Source organism: Triturus cristatus, chromosome 1_2 (genome assembly GCF_964204655.1).
Source record: "Triturus cristatus chromosome 1_2, aTriCri1.1, whole genome shotgun sequence".
Lineage (NCBI taxonomy): Eukaryota > Metazoa > Chordata > Amphibia > Caudata > Salamandridae > Triturus > Triturus cristatus.
The window spans coordinates 118,699,950-118,718,346 of NC_140580.1; the positions used below are offsets into that span (position 1 = coordinate 118,699,950).

The 18,397-nt window shown below is 48.1% G+C and overlaps 1 pseudogene across 1 annotated transcript in view; it reads left to right on the plus strand.

The window, feature by feature from the left end:
• LOC146866929 (lysine-specific demethylase 5B-like) overlaps positions 1-18,397 on the plus strand; it is a 545,361-nt pseudogene that overhangs the window by 340,208 nt on the left and 186,756 nt on the right. The window contains exons 9-10 of the transcript XR_014966708.1: positions 2,598-3,083; positions 16,568-16,647. The product of XR_014966708.1 is annotated as a lysine-specific demethylase 5B-like (transcript). The remainder of the gene's footprint in view (positions 1-2,597; positions 3,084-16,567; positions 16,648-18,397) is intronic.

Sequence of the window (18,397 nt, forward strand, 5' to 3'; positions counted from 1 at the left end):
GGGGGTCTCCCAGGGTCAGGTTGGTACAGTTGTTACACCCTCAGCGGCACTGGGGCGGCTGGGTGCAGAGTGAGTTAGGCCCAATGGTATCCTATAGGAGGCAGGGGGGGCCTTGGTTGGTGGCTGCTGACGAGCAGGCCACGCGGCTGTGGGAGCTGGGCTCCTGGTCACTTGCTCAGGGCAAATGGGGAAGTAGGTAGGAGTAGAAGTTGCACTGCCAGGGCCACTCGGGCGGCTGGGTGCAGGGTGCTTTTGAGCCTTTGGGCATTAAATGGATTTCAATGAGAAAGCTCAAGGACGAACAAAGGCTGCAAGCTCGGGGACAAAGAGTCTTTGGGTGCCACCACCGCTTTGAGAGGTAAGTTGGGTAGTTGGAAGATAGGTAGGTACCCAGGAGTCGGGCACAGGGGGCTCGCAGGGGCTGGGTGCAGGGGTGCCATTTGATGTCAGGAAATCTTACCCTCTGTTGATGGTGGTTGGGTGGGGTCCCTGGTTCTGAGGCTGCAGGCGTCGTCAGGAGCGTCACAGTCGCCGGGGGGGATGTCCTCGGGGTCTTTGTCCTCTCCGGCACAGGCCAGGCTTGGTGGGTGCAGAGTGTGCAGGTTTTGCGGTTCCGGGCTGATGCCAGGGGTTAGAAACTTGATTTGAGCAGAGCCACTGCTAATGGGAGTCCCAGATGCTCAGAGTCACAAGGTAGCCAGGTTCCTCCGGGGTTTGTGAGGTTGCTGGCCACAGGAGGTGCTGGGATTTAGCAGGAGCAGGTTCGAGGGTTGACAGGCCAGTAGGGCTGGGGCCAAAGTTGGTGTCTTCCTCTTCTTAGCATCTGCACGGCAGGTCTTCTTTCTTCTTGTTCTTCTTTGCTTTTTTGGAATCTGGAATCTAAGGAAGGAAGGTTCAGGGTGCCCCTAAATACTAGATTTAGGGGTGTTACAGGTAAGTAAAGGGCAGGGACCAATGGGTCCCTGCCCTGGGGTGGGTACACCCCCTATCCTGTGGGAGGGGGGCAGTAGCCTAGTCCTGATTGGGCAGGGCTTCCCATCTTCAAGATGGAGAGAGCCCGGAGATGTGCTTCACCTCGCCTCCCCCACCTGAGGGGTGGGGTTGGCAGAGGCTGGCACATCCCCTGTGCTTACTTGGGGTTTCCGGCCAGTCTTCCCGCCAGAGTGGGGGTCAGAACCGGTGGGGGCCAGTTACTGAGTAAAGCAAGTGGCCTGGAGAAGCTTATAAAGGTGGAATGCCTTTGAAGCATCCCCCTTGCCCATCCTGGGGGAGGAGACCTAGCACCTCGCCCAGGATGTGCATTGTTGCAGGCCCAGGAGAGCGGGAGCTCTCCACCCAGGGGTCCAGCAACATGTCTGCTGTGTGGCAACCTAGGCAGCCTCTCAGACAAGACGTGGATTGCAGGTTAGGTTTCAGGGGGCATCTCTAAGATGCCCTCTGTAGTGCTTTGTGCATTAAATCTCACACTGGCATCAGTGCGGGTTTAATGTGCTGAGAAGTTTGATACCAAACTTCTCAGTCTCCAGTGTTGCCATCATGGTGCTGTGGAGTTCGTGTTTGACGAGCTCTCAGCACTGTATACTCTTAAATGGCAGCACTGCACTTACAGTGCCCAGGAATGGACCTGGGTACTGTAGTGGCACAGGGCTCATGCTCCTGTGCCCACACCACTGGCATAGGGCACCCAGCTAGAGGGTTGGCTGATGTATGCCAGGGCAGTGTAGGTTGTGGGCAACGCACAGGGATGTGTGCCATGTCGAATCGCTGTTTTGTCTTGTACCCAGACACTCAGCCTACAAGGGCAGTGTGTTTGTGTTAGAGTACAGGGCCTCTAAGGGTAGCACAATAAGTGCTGCAGCCCTTAGAGGCCTTCCCTGGTCGCAAGGCCCTGGGTACCTACAGTACCATTTACCAGGGGCTGACATGTGGCCAGTGTTTGCCGTTTTAGGGAAGGAACATAGGCCCTGGGCACCTGATTGGCAGGAGTCCAGGGCACACTCTGTCAAAGTACATTCAGCAATTCAGCAAAAAGTGGGGGCACACCATGCAAGAAAGATGGCACTTTCTCACAACAGGCAGATACTGTATCCACCAGAAAAAGCGTTACCGAAGGCAAGTAGCTTGTTCGTTTGGTCATATAACAGTTTTAAACTACAGCAGTCACAGAGGCTACGGTCCACTAAATCCTGCCTAATGACTCGAAGAAACGCCTGCATAGTAGAGTCTGAGATAAAACTGGATCCACACACACTTGCAAAATAGATATTTGCATCTTTAAGCAATTGAATTTCATGAGAAGACACCAAAGTGGGTGGCTATTGTTTATGCTTCACGGTGCAAAGTTCCAATTTTGTTGCATTGCCCTAGTGAGTTGACACTAGAATGCTTATGTGTGCTGCGTGCATGCTCCTCAGTTTGTGCTAGAGGGATCTTTATTGTGTTGTCTAATTGCAGAGACTTAGACTTGTGGTGCCCTCATAGGAAGCAGACAAGTAGACACTTTATACTTTTTGCATTTGATTTACATTTTCTATAGCGGATTTACATGTTGCATGTGCAAGTTTACTATTTAATGCATTGTTTTTTCTAATTCTCAGATGGCCACCTTGGGAGAAGCTCGTCTCAGGGAGATGGAAGGCTTACATGCTCTAAGAACACTAAATGAACAGAAGTTGCTGTCCAGTGAGGAGGACTTGGATTGGCGAGTGTGCAATTGTCAAGAAGCTCCAGCTTCTCCTTTGATACAATGTGAACTCTGCAGGGGCTCATTCCACACGCATTGTGTTACCTTGCCCAGTTTGCAGCAGGGACAGAGAGTATGGCTGTGTCCGCAGTGTCATAGATCGCAGAAGCCAACTTTAGAAAAGATTCTGCCTTTGCTCGCTTCCCTGCAGCGCATCCGTGTACGACTCCCTGAGGGGGATGCTCTGCGCTTCATGATCGAGCGCACTGTGAACTGGCAGCACAGAGCACAACACATGCTGACTTCAGGGAACATTGCACTGTCACTGGACAGATGTGGCACAGTACAGTTGTACAACAGATGGCAAGCTACAGCAAGGCAGCTCCCAGAGACGAACAAGGTAAGAACAGTCCTTGTTTGCATTTTAATCAGTGTCACCTGTCCAGTTTCTTTAGTTGCTATAGCTCCTATGGTAAGTAGCAGTAATCGGATCTAAGTGTGCACTAAAGCCCACTTGCATGTTCTATTGCATTTGTATATAACTTACTACACCAGGCAAGTCGTTAAAGGGCTTTTGGCAGATGGCATTCTACTTCGAAACCCAAAGTTCTCCTCCATGGGATCTTCATCATTAGTTAAATGAACAGAATAGTATGCCCCCCACATGGTAAAAAAGTTATACAAATGTATCATTAGCTTTTATTTTAAAATGTAAAACTGCATGTAAAAGGCTATATTGGCCAATTACTTTAAAAAAAGAAAACAATTTTAAATGCAGAAAAATAGTCACTAGAAATAACAGCCACTAGAAAGTGGTTTAAAAAAAAAAGAAATGTGCTACAAGATAGCAATAGCTGACGCCTGAAAGGCTTGGAAAACTACTGCTGCATTGATAAGGAAAAGCATACCACCAGTTTCCTATCATGCCCTTTAGATGGCAGATAAGCCAGTTCATTTTAATACATTTTTTGCCGTCTTTTCAGCTGCTGCTGACTGGATTCTTGAGCATGGAGCGTGAACTATTTAGGTGTTTTTCCCTCTTTTAAAACCGCTTAGCTCGACGTCTTTAGAGACATGCAGCACATTTTGTTTGAGGCATGTGTGGCTGTAGATACACATGCTGTGTGTAAGTCTGCACTCTAGTTTTGGGCTCGGATGATTCCAAGTTATTCTTCGGAGAATGATTTTGAGTCACGAGGATGTTCGACTCCGCCTCTCGGTGAGACTACGCATGTACATCGACTCCCGATGTATTCTCTCGTGCTCCGGTTCGAGATAATCTTGGGTTCCCTTTGGTTCATCGTTAGTTCATCTAAACGACAATATTGTCTCGATCATGTAGATTTTCTTCCATCTTGAGCTCTGAAACAATCCCTTGTGTCGAATTTATCTTTGCCTTAGAGGCCTCTGGGCAACATCGAATTGGGTCTCTTTCCGAACATTCTGTTCTGCCCAAAAATGAGATGTTGATGGAACATACTGTGTTCTATTTTTGTCTGAATTACCACTCAAAATACCCCCATATCTACCAACACTCAGTCTGTCATTTATTCCTCTCACCTGACCATCAAGAAGACAACTTTGAGGTCAGCTACTCTTTGGACAACCCGCCGGAGGTCCCTTGAGTTGGGTGAAAGAAGCTTGAGAGAGACCCCTCGTACATCCCAAGCAAGACAAAGTGGACTATGTACCTGGCCTTTGGTCCAGAATGACATGAGTACATGAACAAGGCAGACAAAAACTTGGAGACCAACCCGGAGCTTGTGAATCACTTGTGTGACCAAAAGTACTCAATGGTAGAATACCAGCAAGGGCAGTTGATGTGGTTCTTAGAGCCTGTACCACCCAGAGCATCTAAAAACAAGTGATCTGAGAGAGACATGGCGCCGCTGTAGGAAGCTGGCTCTGTATATACTATACCAAAGTGAGGTATAGTGTGCACAGAGTCCTGTGGAACCCCAAAGGTAGGCAGAGGTAAAGTTAGATAGCACCTCACTCTCTATTTGTGGGAGTGTGGTCGAGCAGTAAGGCAGTATCAGAGGACAGTGTTAAGCATTTGTTGTACACACCTAGTCTGCAAATGAATTTCACACATTCAGACTGAACTTCAGACCAATTGTTTTTGTATAAAAATATTCTTTTAGTTATTTTATTTTCTAGAACCAAGCAAGCCTGGCACAGGTAAGCAATACATACTTTACAGTAGTAATGCAATTGAAATACAGTTTGAATGATAATTGTATATGCACTTTGGTTTGATTTACAGTATGGATGCAGAGAAATGCAATACTTTGTAAATGCAATACATAGACTTGAATCGGCTTTTTAGTAAAATAGCAGGTAAGTAACTTTTGAGATTACTAGGCTTACACAGAGTAGTATGCCTAGATACTACTCTGGGAGATTTCCTGAAAACAGGTAAGAAAAATAGTTTTTGTTGAACAGTACAATTTTTAGAGAATTCCTTTAGTTTGTCAAACTCCACACTTAAAAACGTTCACAAAAAACAGTCAATGTTATCCTATGAAGGAAAAGAGTGTTATCGGTTTTGAGGTAAGTATTTGGTAGTGGGAGTCGAGGTTCTGGGGTAGACTCAGGGGTCCCCCAGGGTCAAGGATGCACTCTCATTACACCCTCAGTGGCACTAAGGTGGCCGAGTGCAGGGTCCCAATGTTATCCAATGGAAGATAAGGGGCCTCCGGTTGGTGGCTGCTGGCAAGCAGGCCTCTTAGTTGTGGCAACAAAGCTCCTAGACTTTAGCTCAGGGCAAATGGGGAAACAAAGTAGCAGCAAAGGTGCACCCTCAGCGGCACTAGGGCGGCCGGGTGCAGGGTGCTGTTTTGACGTCTGGCACCCTGTTTTCAATGGGGAACCTCCGGTTTGCAAAGACACTGCAGGCTTGGGGACGAAGGTCTTCTGGGTGTGACCAACACTTCGAGAGGTAAGTTGGAAAGTTAGGGGTTGGTTAGGCACTGTTGGTTTGAGCACACAAGACCGTGGGGCGTCGGGTTCAGGGGTACGTTTTGAGGTTGGATCTTCTTACCAGCTTCTGTCGCAGTTGGGATTTAGGCTGCAGGCGTCGGCTGGAGGCTTGAGGCAGGTCAGTGGTCGCCGAATCTCGGGTCAGGATCGCCGGGGGACCTCCTCGTGGTGTTTGCCCACTTGAGCTCGGCCTGTGGACGGCGGGTGCAGAGTGGTGCGGATTCGCGGTTTCCAGCCAAGGCCAGATGTTGCAGATGAATAAATCCAGTGTTCACTGGCAATAAAGTCTTTGAGGTAGAAGGCATGCAGGTCCTCTGGGGTTTTCGAGGTTGCTGGCTGCAAGTCACACCGGGATTTCGCAGGAGCATGTTTGAGGTGGAGCCAGGCCAGTAGGGCTGGGGCCAAATCAGTGGGTGTCTTCCTCTTGTTCGCTGCTGCACGGCTGTTAGGTCCTTCTTCTAGTTTCTTCTTGTATGAGGAAGCAAGGTTCTCGGGTGCCCCTAAATACTAGATTATGTGGCATTACAGGTAGGTAAAAGGTAGGACCATTGGGTCCCTTCCCTGGAGTGGGTACACCCCCTAGTATGCCACCCACCAGTGGGAGGGGGGCATGAGCCTGTCCCTGGTTGGCGGAGTCCTCTCATCTTCAAGATGGCTTGGACTGAGAGTTCTACTTTACCTCGCTTCCCCCTCCTGAGGGGTGGAGTTGGCAGAGGTGGGCTCACCTCTCTTCCTTACTTGTTTTTCCCGCCGGTTCTCCTGCCCAAAGTGGGGGTCAGAACCAGTGGGGAGCGGTTGCTGAGAGCAGCAAGTGGCCTCAGAAAGCTCACAAAGGCGGCAAGCCTTTGAAGCTTCCTGCTACGTGAACCCTGCCCATCCTAGGGGAGGAGGCTTGGCACCTCGTCCCAGGATGTGCATTGTTTCAGGCCCCAGAGAGCAGCAGGCTCTCAACCCAGGGGTCCAGAAACATGTCTGGTGGTGGCAGGTGAAAGCAGCCACGCAGCCTGGGCACTAGTGGTAGGTTAGTTTTCAGGGGGCATCTCTAAGATGCCCTTTGTGTGCATTTTTCATTAAATCCCACTCTGGCATCAGTGTGGGTTTAATGTACTGAGAAGTTTGATACCAAACGTCTCAGTTTTCAGTGTAGCCATTAGTGCTGTGGAGTTCGTAATGACAAATTACCAGCACCATATACTCTTGATGGCAACACTGCACTTACAATGTCTAAGAATGGACTTAGACACTGTAGGGGTACAGGGCTCATGCACCTGTACCCTCACCATTGGTATAGTGCATCCAGCTAGAGGGATGACTGACCTATGCCAGGGCAGTGGGTTGTAGGCATGGTACACAGATGTGTGTGGCATGTCAACTCTAGACTTTGTTCTGCACCAAAACAATCAGCCTGCAAAGGTAGTGTGTGAGTGTAATGGTACAGGTCCTCTCAGGGTGGCACAATGAGTGCTGCAGCCCTTAGAGGCCTTCTCTGGTCTCAGTGCCCTGGGTACCTGTAGTACCATTTACCAGGGGATGACCTGTGGCCAGAGATGCCAATTGGGTTTAGGCTTCAATGCAGTTTTTGGGAAAAAACATAGGCCCTGGGTACCTGATTAGCAGGAGCCCAGGGCACACTCAGTCAAAGCACATCAGCAATTCCGCAAAAAGTGGTGGCAACCATGCAGAAAGAGGGCACTTTCTCACAGTCAGTTTGTAGTTCGGAAGCTCAGACAATCATCCCTCATACTCATAGCTCCCACATAGGCACGTCAACCTTGGTTCTCCACCCTGCTAGAGATCTCAGTAGTTCCACACCAAAAGCTGCATCTTAACTCCAGTCTCCTCACTCAGAGCCATGGAGAAATCATGCATCCAAATCCCAAGGAACACAACCTAGCGATTTGTCTACTGAAATCATAGAGTTTGGTTATTTACAATTACCACCAGACTGTATGGATATCCAAAGGATGCTAGGGGACCTACTACTAGGGCATGTTATGTAGCAAAGTGGAAACAATTTGTTATATACTTTAACAATAACAATATTAATCCACTTGATGCTTAAGTGCAAAACCTCATCTGTTATCTCTTACACTTACAGCAATCTGAATTAGCCTAAACATCCATTCGATTGCATTTAGCAGCAGTAGCTGCATACTTACAAAACAGACAACACTTATCTCTGTTCAGAGTACCAGTGATTAAAGCCTTTATGAAATGACTAAAAAGAGTACTAGCACCAAGAGCTCCACATGCACCAGTATGGAATTTAAGCATAGTCCTTACGAGGCTAATGGGTCCACTTTTAAACCAATGCACAAGTGTTAACTACAATTTCTCTTATGGAAAGATGCCTTTCTTATTGCAATCACTTCCTTAAGGAGAGTTGGCGAACTCCAGGCACTAACTATACAAGAGCCTTTCTTTCAACTTCACAAAGACCAATCCCAAATTTCTTCCTAAAGTAGTTTCTACTTTTCACATCAATCAGTTGAATTACCCTTGTTCTTTCCTCAACCTTATTCTGTAGCAGAATGAGCGATAGACACATTAGATGTTAGAAGAGCTCTACTATATTATGTGGAAAGAACAAAAGATTTTCGTGAGACAAAACAGCTCTTAGTTGCTTTTTCGCCACCACACAAAGCCAATCCCATTTCTAAATCAGGCATTCCAAGATGGATCATGAAATGTATCCAAATATGTTATCTGAAAGCGAAAAGAACCTTGACACTACCCCCCTAGAGCGCATTCCACCTGCAAAATAGGGGCTACTATGGCTTTCTTAGGAAATATTCCTCTAGCTGACATCTGTAAGGTGTGAGAAAGTGGCTCTGTATATACTGTTCCTTAATAGGTACAGGGTGTACAGAGTCCACAGTCCCCAGAGGTTTGGCAGAGGCTAAAGTTAGATATAACCTTACTCTCAAGTTGTAGCTTGGTCGAGCAGTAAGGCAGTATCAGAGGACAGTGTAAAGCATTTGTTGCGCACACTCAGCCAGCAAATGGTCTCACACACTCAATACCTGAACTCTAGGCCAATGGATTATAAATAAAAAATATATGCTTGTTTTATTTTAGAACCAACAATAGGCATAAAAATATACTGTTCGAGGCATATGAGCTGCAGATTATACACTTTTGCATAGATCGCCATCTGGTGTTGGGCCCGGATGTTTGCAGTTTGTTTTTCTTCTTGGACAGTCTTTGGAAGTCACGAGTTCGGTGACTCCTCCTTCGGTCCGTACTGCGCATGGGCTTCGGCTCCATCCTCAGATTGTTTTTCTCCGCCATCGGGCTCGGATGTAATACTTCGTGCTCCGGCTTCGAACCTCCCCAGTTCGACCTTCGACGAAAAATCCTCATCCATCGAGATTCTTTAGACGGAATCGACTTCTTCATCTCTCTCTTCGGCACTTCTTCGATTCCAGACATCGGCAGCGGCCTTCGGGCCTATCTCGACTCCGGTCTCGGCCGATGGAAAGGACTCCCTTCAAGAAGTGCCCAAAATGTGGGTCTAAATTTCCCCACACCGACCCCCATCAGGTGTGCAACCTCTGCCTCTCTCCCGAATACGAGGCCCGAGACTGCCCCGCCTGCAAGTCTTTTCGATAGAAAAAGACTATTCGGGATCGACGAGCTCGACGCACCATGGCGCACTCATCGACCTCGGCTCCACCTGACATCTTCGGAGAAAACACCGGAGCTTCGGGACAGCAGCACACCGAACGGGAGGAAGATGTCGTCAGCGCTTCCGAGGCCGACGACTCCGACGTGGAGGAGATCACACCGGCGCAGAGGGTCGTGAGTACTCTACCCCCTCCCCCTCCCGCGCCCATACCGAAAGAGACTCCGGTTACCCCTTCGCCTCCGGGCCTAGGGAAAACCAAGCATACTGCTTCCATCACCCCACCTTCGGGCCCGGTGAAAAAGCATCACAAGTCTCCTGGCGGCTCGGGCTCGAGCCAGCCTCCTAGCGGCACCGACAAACATTCTTCGGCGCCGAAGAAAACAAGTTCCGTCCGAAGCCATCGGTGTCGAAACCTGGCCTCTCGGTGCCGACCAAACACAAATCCCTCGGCACCGACGCTTCCGTGTCGAAGCCTGCCTCGGCGCCGACCAAAAAATCGGACACTCCGAGAAAGCACGGCGCGGATAAACCGACAAAGCCTTCGGTTCCGAAAACATCGGCACCGATGGAGGAATCGGTGCCGGAGGAGCTTTTCACACCGGATCCTCTTCAAAAGACTTTAACTAAGGATCCCAGGACTGGACATTTAATTTTGTCTTCCAAGAAAAGACTTTTGGACAAGCCAGCTCCTCCTCCACCACCAAAACGGAAGGACTCTGCCACATCCCCGTTCAGAGTACCCTCCCCACCACCTCCACCTCCTCCTCTTCCTCCTCCACCTCCTCCACCCCCTCCATCTCCGCCCCCACCTTCTCCACCCTTGCTTCATCGGTCTCCAACCCCATCTCCAGACCCTGATGACCACGGAGATCCATTCTATGATTCCACAGATGCCCCGCAGGACCCCACTCCTCCGGGAACACCTGACCCATGGGAGGATTATCACAATCCCGATGTCCCAGATGTGCCTCAGGATGATCTCTATCCATCCAGGCCGTCTCCACCAGAGGACTCCCTGGGGTTCCACCACCTCTTACAACGGGCGGCACATTACCATGGGGTGGAATTACACAGTGATCCAGTTGAGGAAGACTTCCTACTTGACACATTTGACATAACAGATAAATCCACCGCTATATTACCCATGCTTAAAGGGGTGACCAAGCATGCCACAGAGGTTTTCAAAGACCCCGTTAGAGCTAGGGTCTTAAACCCCAGAATAGAAAAGAAGTACAAGGCAGCCCCCACGGATCCTGTATATATTAAAGGACCTGCGCCCCTAGACTCACTAGTGGTTTCCACAGCTAGGAAGCGCTCCAACTCTCAGTCATCTGGTGAGGCTCCACCAACTGATAAGGAGTCCAAGCTCTTAGATGCGTCAGGCAAACGCACTGCCTCGCAAGCTGCCAATATGTGGCGCATCGCCAACACGCAGGCGCTGCTAGCAAGGTACGATAGAGCGCACTATGATGAGCTGGAGGCTCTCATGCAGCATCTCCCAGACAAATATAAGAATAAAGCTCATGAGCTCATACAAGAGGGAAAGATTATTACCAACACCTCTATTAAATGTGCACTTGACGCAGCAGACACGGCGTCCAGGGCTATAAAAACACCAGTGTCCTCCTTCGCCGTCACGCCTGGCTCAGAATTTCAGGCTTTAATCCAGAGGTCCAAGCATCTATCTTAAACCACCCTTTTGACCAACAATACTTATTTGGCCCAAAAGTAGACGAAGCCCTGGAAAAGATGAAGAAGGACACAGATACGGCGAAGTCTATGGGAGCCCTGCAATGACAAACCCCTAGACGCTCCTTTCGCCGTTCCTCCTTTCGAGGCTCTGGCAGAGGTTACTCTTCCGATAACGCCTCCACTTCCTACAAGTCCCCTCCTCAAAATACCTTCTCAAAGGGCTACCAAAGAGGTGGATATCGGGGAAACAATAATAAAGGCAGGGGCAAAACCAACACCGCCCGTTCTGCCACACCGCCCACACAATGACTTTCCCCCGCTCCCCCCAGACCATTCCACTCCGGTCGGGGGCAGACTGCAACACTTCCTTCAAAACTGGCAGGCCATAACATCAGACAAATGGGTAACCCAAATTATTCGGTCAGGATACTGTCTCGAACTAACCTCTACCCCCCCAAATATTCCACCCAGACACCGTGCGATGTCACAAGAACATACCACACTTCTGAAACAAGAGGTACTCTCCCTCCTGCAAAAACACGCGATAGAGCAGGTACCCGTCGATCAGCTAAATCTAGGGGTCTACTCTCTGTACTTTCTCATACCGAAGAAAGACGAGACCCTATGGCCCATTCTAGACCTCCGGCCTCTAAATGCATACATCCATTCAGACCATTTTCATATGGTAACTCTTCAGCAAGTCCTCCCTCTCCTCCGTCAGGGCGACTTTCTCACTACACTGGACCTGAAAGACGCATACTTTCATATCCCAATACACCCTGCTCACAGAAAGTACCTCCGATTTGTGGTGGACGGCAAACATTATCAGTTCAAGGTTCTCCCCTTCGGGGTCACAACCGCACCACGGGTGTTTACCAAATGCCTGGCAGTAGTGGCAGCACACCACCGAAGACAAAACATTCACGTCATCCCCTACCTGGACGACTGGCTCATAAAAGCTGCGTCCTACCACCAGTGTGTACAAAATACAAACACTACCATACAACTACTTCACCAGCTAGGCTTTACGGTGAATCACCAAAAGTCCCACTTGATACCGTCTCACACAAAGCAATACCTCGGTGCCACTTTCGACACCTCAAAAGCTATAGCCTATCCCAACTCAGCCAGGATCGCAAGCATGCAAGCCCTGCGCCAAAAGTTCCTTCTACAGCACTCTCTCCCAGCAAGAGTGTTCATGAAACTAATAGGGATGATGGCGTCTTGCATTTTCATAGTGCCACATGCAAGACTTCACATGCGTCCACTCCAAGAGTGCCTAGCACGCCAGTGGAACCAGGCCCAGGGTCAGCTGACGGATCTGGTGTTGGTGGACGGCCGCACTCATCGATCTCTGCAGTGGTGGAACACCACAAACCTTTCCAAAGGGCGACCGTTCCTGGACCCGGTTCCTCAGGTGATTCTAACAACGGACGCATCGCTCTCCGGCTGGGGAGCGCATCTATTACACCTCACAGTGCAAGGTCTATGGACGCCACAACAGAGGTTACTCCACATCAACCATCTGGAGTTATTGGCGATCTTTCTAGCCCTGAAATCGTTTCAGAAACCAATTTCAACCAAAGCAGTCCTAATTCGCACAGACAATATGACTGCAATGTACTATATTCAAAAACAGGGGGGGACACACTCTCCCCAGCTCTCCCGCTTAGCACAGAGCATATGGAGATGGGCAATTCCACAAAAAATCTTTCTCCTGGCACAACACGTCCCAGGCATACAAAACACCATGGCAGATCTGCTCAGCAGACAAACGCAGCAAATGCACAAATGGGAACTGCATCCACAAGTTCTTCACCCATTCTTCCACAAGTGGGGGCATCCTCAGATAGACCTCTTCGCCACCCACGAAAACAAAAAATGCCCAAGCTTCGCCGCCAGATACCCACACCCATTGTCCAAAGGCAATGCGATCTGGATGAACTGGTCAGGCAAATTTGCATACGCCTTTCCACCTCTCCTGCTAATTCCATTAGTGGTAAGGAAGCTACAACAGCACTCCCTCACACTCATTCTGGTAGCTCCAACATGAGCCAGGCAGCCGTGGTACACCACACTACTACAGCTCTCAGTGGTACCACACCAAAAGCTGCACCTGTCCCCATGCCTCCTAACCCAGAACCATGGAGAAATCAGGCACCCGGACCCAGCTCAGCTCAACCTAGCGATCTGGCTCCTGAAATCTTAGAATTTGGATACCTTAACCTTCCCCCTGATTGCATGAACATTATCAGGGAAGCCAGACGTCCTACCACTCGAGCATGCTATGCCGCAAAGTGGAAGAGATTTGTTGTTTACTGCCGTAACAATACAATTGACCCCTTAGATGCATCCATACAGCACATCATATGCTATCTGCTCCATCTTCAAAGGTGTAACCTGGCATATTCATCTATACGCTTACACCTAGCAGCAATTGCTGCTTATCTACAAAACAGACAGCATTTATCACTGTTCAGAGTGCCTGCTATTAAAGCCTTTATGGAAGGTCTTAAAAGAGTAATTCCACCCAGGGCTCCACCTTCCCCTGTATTGAATCTAAATGTAGTTCTTACAAGGCTAATGGGTCCGCCTTTCGAACCAATGCATAAATGTGAGCTACAGTTCCTCACTTGGAAAACAGCTTTCCTCATAGCTATCACTTCCCTTAGAAGGGTTAGTGAGATACAAGCGTTCACTATACAGGAACCCTTTTTACAGATACATCACAGCAAGGTGATACTTCGCACAAATCCAAAATTTCTGCCCAAGGTCATTTCCCCCTTCCATCTTAATCAATCGGTGGAATTACCGGTTTTTTTCTCGCAACCCCAATCTGTTGCGGAAAGGGCTCTACATACGCTCGATGTTAAAAGGGCTTTACTGTACTACATACAAAGAACGCAATCTTTCAGAAAGACTAAACAGTTGTTTGTCTCCTTCTCTCCACCGCATAAAGGCAACCCCATCTCTAAATCAGGGATAGCTAGGTGGATTGTAAAGTGCATACAAATTTGCTATCAAAAAGCAAAAAGAACATTATCTGTTCCACCTAAAGCCCACTCTACAAGAAAGATAGGGGCTTCTATGGCTTTTCTAGGGAACATACCCTTAGATGACATCTGCAAAGCAGCCACATGGTCAACACTGCACACCTTCACAAAACATTACTGTGTAGACGTGCACTCTAAACAACAAGCTAGTGTGGGCCAGGCTGTACTAAAGACACTATTTCAAACCACTGCAACGGATACCGGTGGTCGCCGCTAAGGTTGGGTACTGCTATATAATCTATGCAAAAGTGTATAATCTGCAGCTCATATGCCTCGAACGGAATATGCTATTTACCAGTATGCATCTGTTCTTGGCATGTAGAGCTGCAGATCTATACATGCCCACCCGCCTCCCCGGCTACCTGTATCCGTTCCAGGCTATCTTATTTAGATACAACACACATGGGTTTCTTCACTATTATCCCTACGCTCCATCTTTTCCCTGCTGGCGAAAAACAATCTGAGGATGGAGCCGAAGCCCATGCGCAGTACGGACCAAAGGAGGAGTCACCGAACTCGTGACTTCCAAAGACTATCCAAGAAGAAAAACTGCAAACATCCGGGCCCAACACCAGATGGCGATCTATGCAAAAGTGTATAGATCTGCAGCTCTACATGCCAAGAACAGATGCATACTGGTAAGTAGCATATTCCTTCTCAGAATGAGATGTTTTATCTAAATACTTTTGCAATATGCAATTGACTTTTGTAGAAAGTTACAAGTGGTTGCAATAGGCAACACAATTCTAAACACAATAATGCATTGAGTTCAATGGAAGTTTCAAGTTATTTGCCACAGATTACTTTTAGGATTACTTTTGGAATTCCAGGACTGGATCCTAGATTCAGCCCTGGGTCAATACTTGGAATCAAGTGATAAAAGTCGACTTAATTTCTGTGATGATTTTTAGACAATATTTTGCTATTTTAAAAGTTGACACTTAGAAAATATTTCCTAGAAAACAGTCAATGATTCCCTTTGGCAGAAAATTCAAGTTGTAGGTATAGTCTGTTCTCGTTACTTTTGTAATCCAGTACTGGGTGCCTAGACTCAGTACTGGGACCTTTATCCAAAACAGGTAAGTAATTACGTTTTCAGATATTATACGATTTTTAAGGAATATTTAAAGTTTGCAGAAATTGACACTTAAAAGAAATTTCACAGAAAAACAGTCAATGATTTCCTATGGGAGAAAATTGGGTTACTGGTAAGTACAGTTGTAAGTATTTTTCAGAGTCAGTGCTGGGCACCAAGATCCAGCACAGGGAGCTCACCTAAGAGCAGGTGAGTGTTTTCGTTACTCAGCTGATTTTTAGGTCTCGGCTCGAAGGCTGCGCTTGCGCAGTCTCGCTCCGAGATTTAATGACTTGGAGAAGAGGGGCTTGAACCCGCCCCTCTTCTCCATTGGCTGGCCTCTTGAATGCTGGCCAGCCATTGGAGAAGAGGTTCGTCTCTCCGAACAGGCCCCGTCCTTTTCGGATTCGGGGGCGTGTTTTTTGCTACTTTTCTAATTATCTCCTCCAGCCAATGGCAAGAGGAGAACAAGCCCCCGAATCCGAAAGCGCCGCTGCCTTTCTCCGAGGCATTTCTGCTTCGCCTCGGAGAAAGGCAGTGGTGTGCTTGTTTTTAAAGGGCTGCTGAAGTCCAAATGTTTACAGGAAAAGTCTTGTAGAGAACGGCAGACCGTTGCGACCTCCGGGTAGTAATCTTCATAGCCACCATAATTACGTTTGTGAGAAAAACGTTGTAGCATTACACGTACCGAGACATGGCCATTCCAAATTTATATAGGAGCCACGCAGAGCACTATTTTTTTTTTAACTACAACACAAGCTAAACTGATGAGCAAATCTACGCCAATCTCCTAAACTGCGGGTATTTCCCCTGCAACCCGCACCTTTGTATGGCACAACCCCCAATGCAATGAATGACCTCACAGCGCCGCGTGACGCTCTATTAAATAAATAGGCGCATATAGAGGTCGACAGCAGCAGCTGCCTTTGTACAAATAAGCTGCATTCAGCCGGGAGGGCAAGCGACCCGACCCCACCAATGCCGCGCTGAAACATTGAACTAACCATCGCGTAGGGAACAGCAAGTCGCCACCGGAGTGCGGCCCCCAATTAGAACGGGCACAGGTAGCAATTACGCCACCAAGCGGGCAAGAAATGACCCTCAAAATACACGTTTTCGAAAGTTGTTAGTGGGAGGCTCTTAGGTGATTGGAGCACATCATGGCAGCACTGCAAGAACCACCATGGTTGCAGTAATTGTTAAATGATGATGACCGTCACCCTACCACAAATTGCAGAGGGAGTGACGCTGCCGAGGCCAGGACCGGACTGGGAAGGCGGCCGCTGCACCAGCGCGGTACACCCACTGCAGTGGCTCGGGGACTCGCCAAGTGTATACAGTGTGTTAATTTGGTAATGCGAAGATCTATTGGGCTCCCGAATGCGAGTGTGAATGACAGTAGTTCTGAAGCGCCTTTGCTTTTTTAAATGATTCTTATGCTGCGTGTGTCCTAGGGAAATACCTACTGCGTGCAGACTGGCCTGTACGTAAACCCGCAGATAGAGAGAGACAGAACTGTGCTTGTGAAAGACCAGTAGAGACCTTTTATTCACGTCCACTGCTTCCGGACTCCTCCCTCCGCCCACACTGGCACTGGCTGCCCCGGTCTCTGTCGGGCAGACTCTTGCTCTGGAAGCACTTGGTGTGCGGAGTGCTCTGCCACATGCCTCCGGTGGCTCGCTGCCCGTCAGGAGAACTGCCTGTGAATGGCTCGGTGGCAGCTGATGGATGAGCGGTGAACCTGGCTCGGCCTGGTCACATTCCATCTCTTATACTGCTGCCCACACTAACACCCTCTTCTGCCACTGCTCCTACCCCAGCCCTCAGTACATTTTCCAAGCCATTGACAAAGGTGCCCACTCCTTTATCCTGACCCGACCCGCCCTTGCTCGATACTTTCAGCCCCTCAGTATGTCAGAATGTAATTACAATCTAGTGGACAATAATTTCGTCTTAAGTTGCATAATGTGCTAGACAGATAACAACATGCCTACAATGGATCTTACAAAAACTATAAATATGTAAGTGCGTTTCTAGGCCAGTTTGTGAGCTACAGTTCATCTTGCCTCTTGGATTCTTGAAGTGTACTTTCATCCTCTTCTCTTTTGGTGCTAGCTTTCCAGTTTCATGTTTCTTCCCAGTTGTGGAGAAGTAATTGCCGCAAACATACTTGTAAATGTAGTGGTGCAGGAGAAAGCACGTGGCGGCCTCGGTTTCTGGTGCTTTGAAGCAGTTGTAAGATCGTATTAGTGTTTTTTTGTTCCTCAAATTGGTGTTGATTTTTGATTGTTCTTGAATGTCACTCATAATTACAGTGAAATTATGAAAATGTCACACATTAGCAATTTGAAACCTTGGCAGCTATGGACAGGGGTATGGTAAACTCCAAGGTATGGCGTCGCGGTGCGGGTCCCAGAGGACAGACACGCCATGTGGAGAATGTTCGAGATTTGCTTCCTGGGTGCCCGCTGGTCCCACCCGCGTTCCCATGGCTATGAAAAGCAGATATACAACCTCCTCATACTCGCTTCCGATAAGCGAGGGTGGGGGACTGCGTAACTTCTCAACTCTAGCATTTTGATATTCTTTTAACCTCTGATGAGATACAAGAGCTAATTTCATTTTGATGCATGTTGCCGTTGGAACCGAATATTTTCCATTTTCTTAGGTCGCTTTTTCAATACATCAACATGGCAACCAAGACGCCTTGAGTCCCATTCATGGTGCTTTTTATAGCAAGAGGGCCGATTGATGGATAGGAGCTATGTATGAGTTTTTAAAGACCAGGGCCTTTAACATAAAAGCATGTAAACCCAGAGAAGCCACACTGGTACATTCGTAGGAGACAAGGTTCGAAGTGCAAATCATGACTGTCAATTTAAAATGTAATAAGTCACTACAGAAGGTAAAATATAACATTTAGTCAATCAATTAATAATACTCAAAAGGCAAATACATGTAAATCGGCATTTACAGTGGAAACGGAGTCCTTAACTCGTAAATTGTCAGAACCGAACATGGTTTCGTCCAAAGCAATAGGAGTCAAAGATCATACAGTCTTATGGACTGGACAAATTAGCAGGCGAGAAAGAATAGGAAAATATTGAGGGTGCAAAACAATAAAAGGCTTTACATGAAGTCTGTCTCTATAGTAAGAACTTGGCTCCTTTCCCAAATCTTGAGTTTTTCTACACTTTGACAGAAAAATCGTAGCGTCACTGTGGTTCGGCAAAAAAGTTGCTTATTTCTATCCAATAGTGAAACAGAAAACAGATCTCATGGAA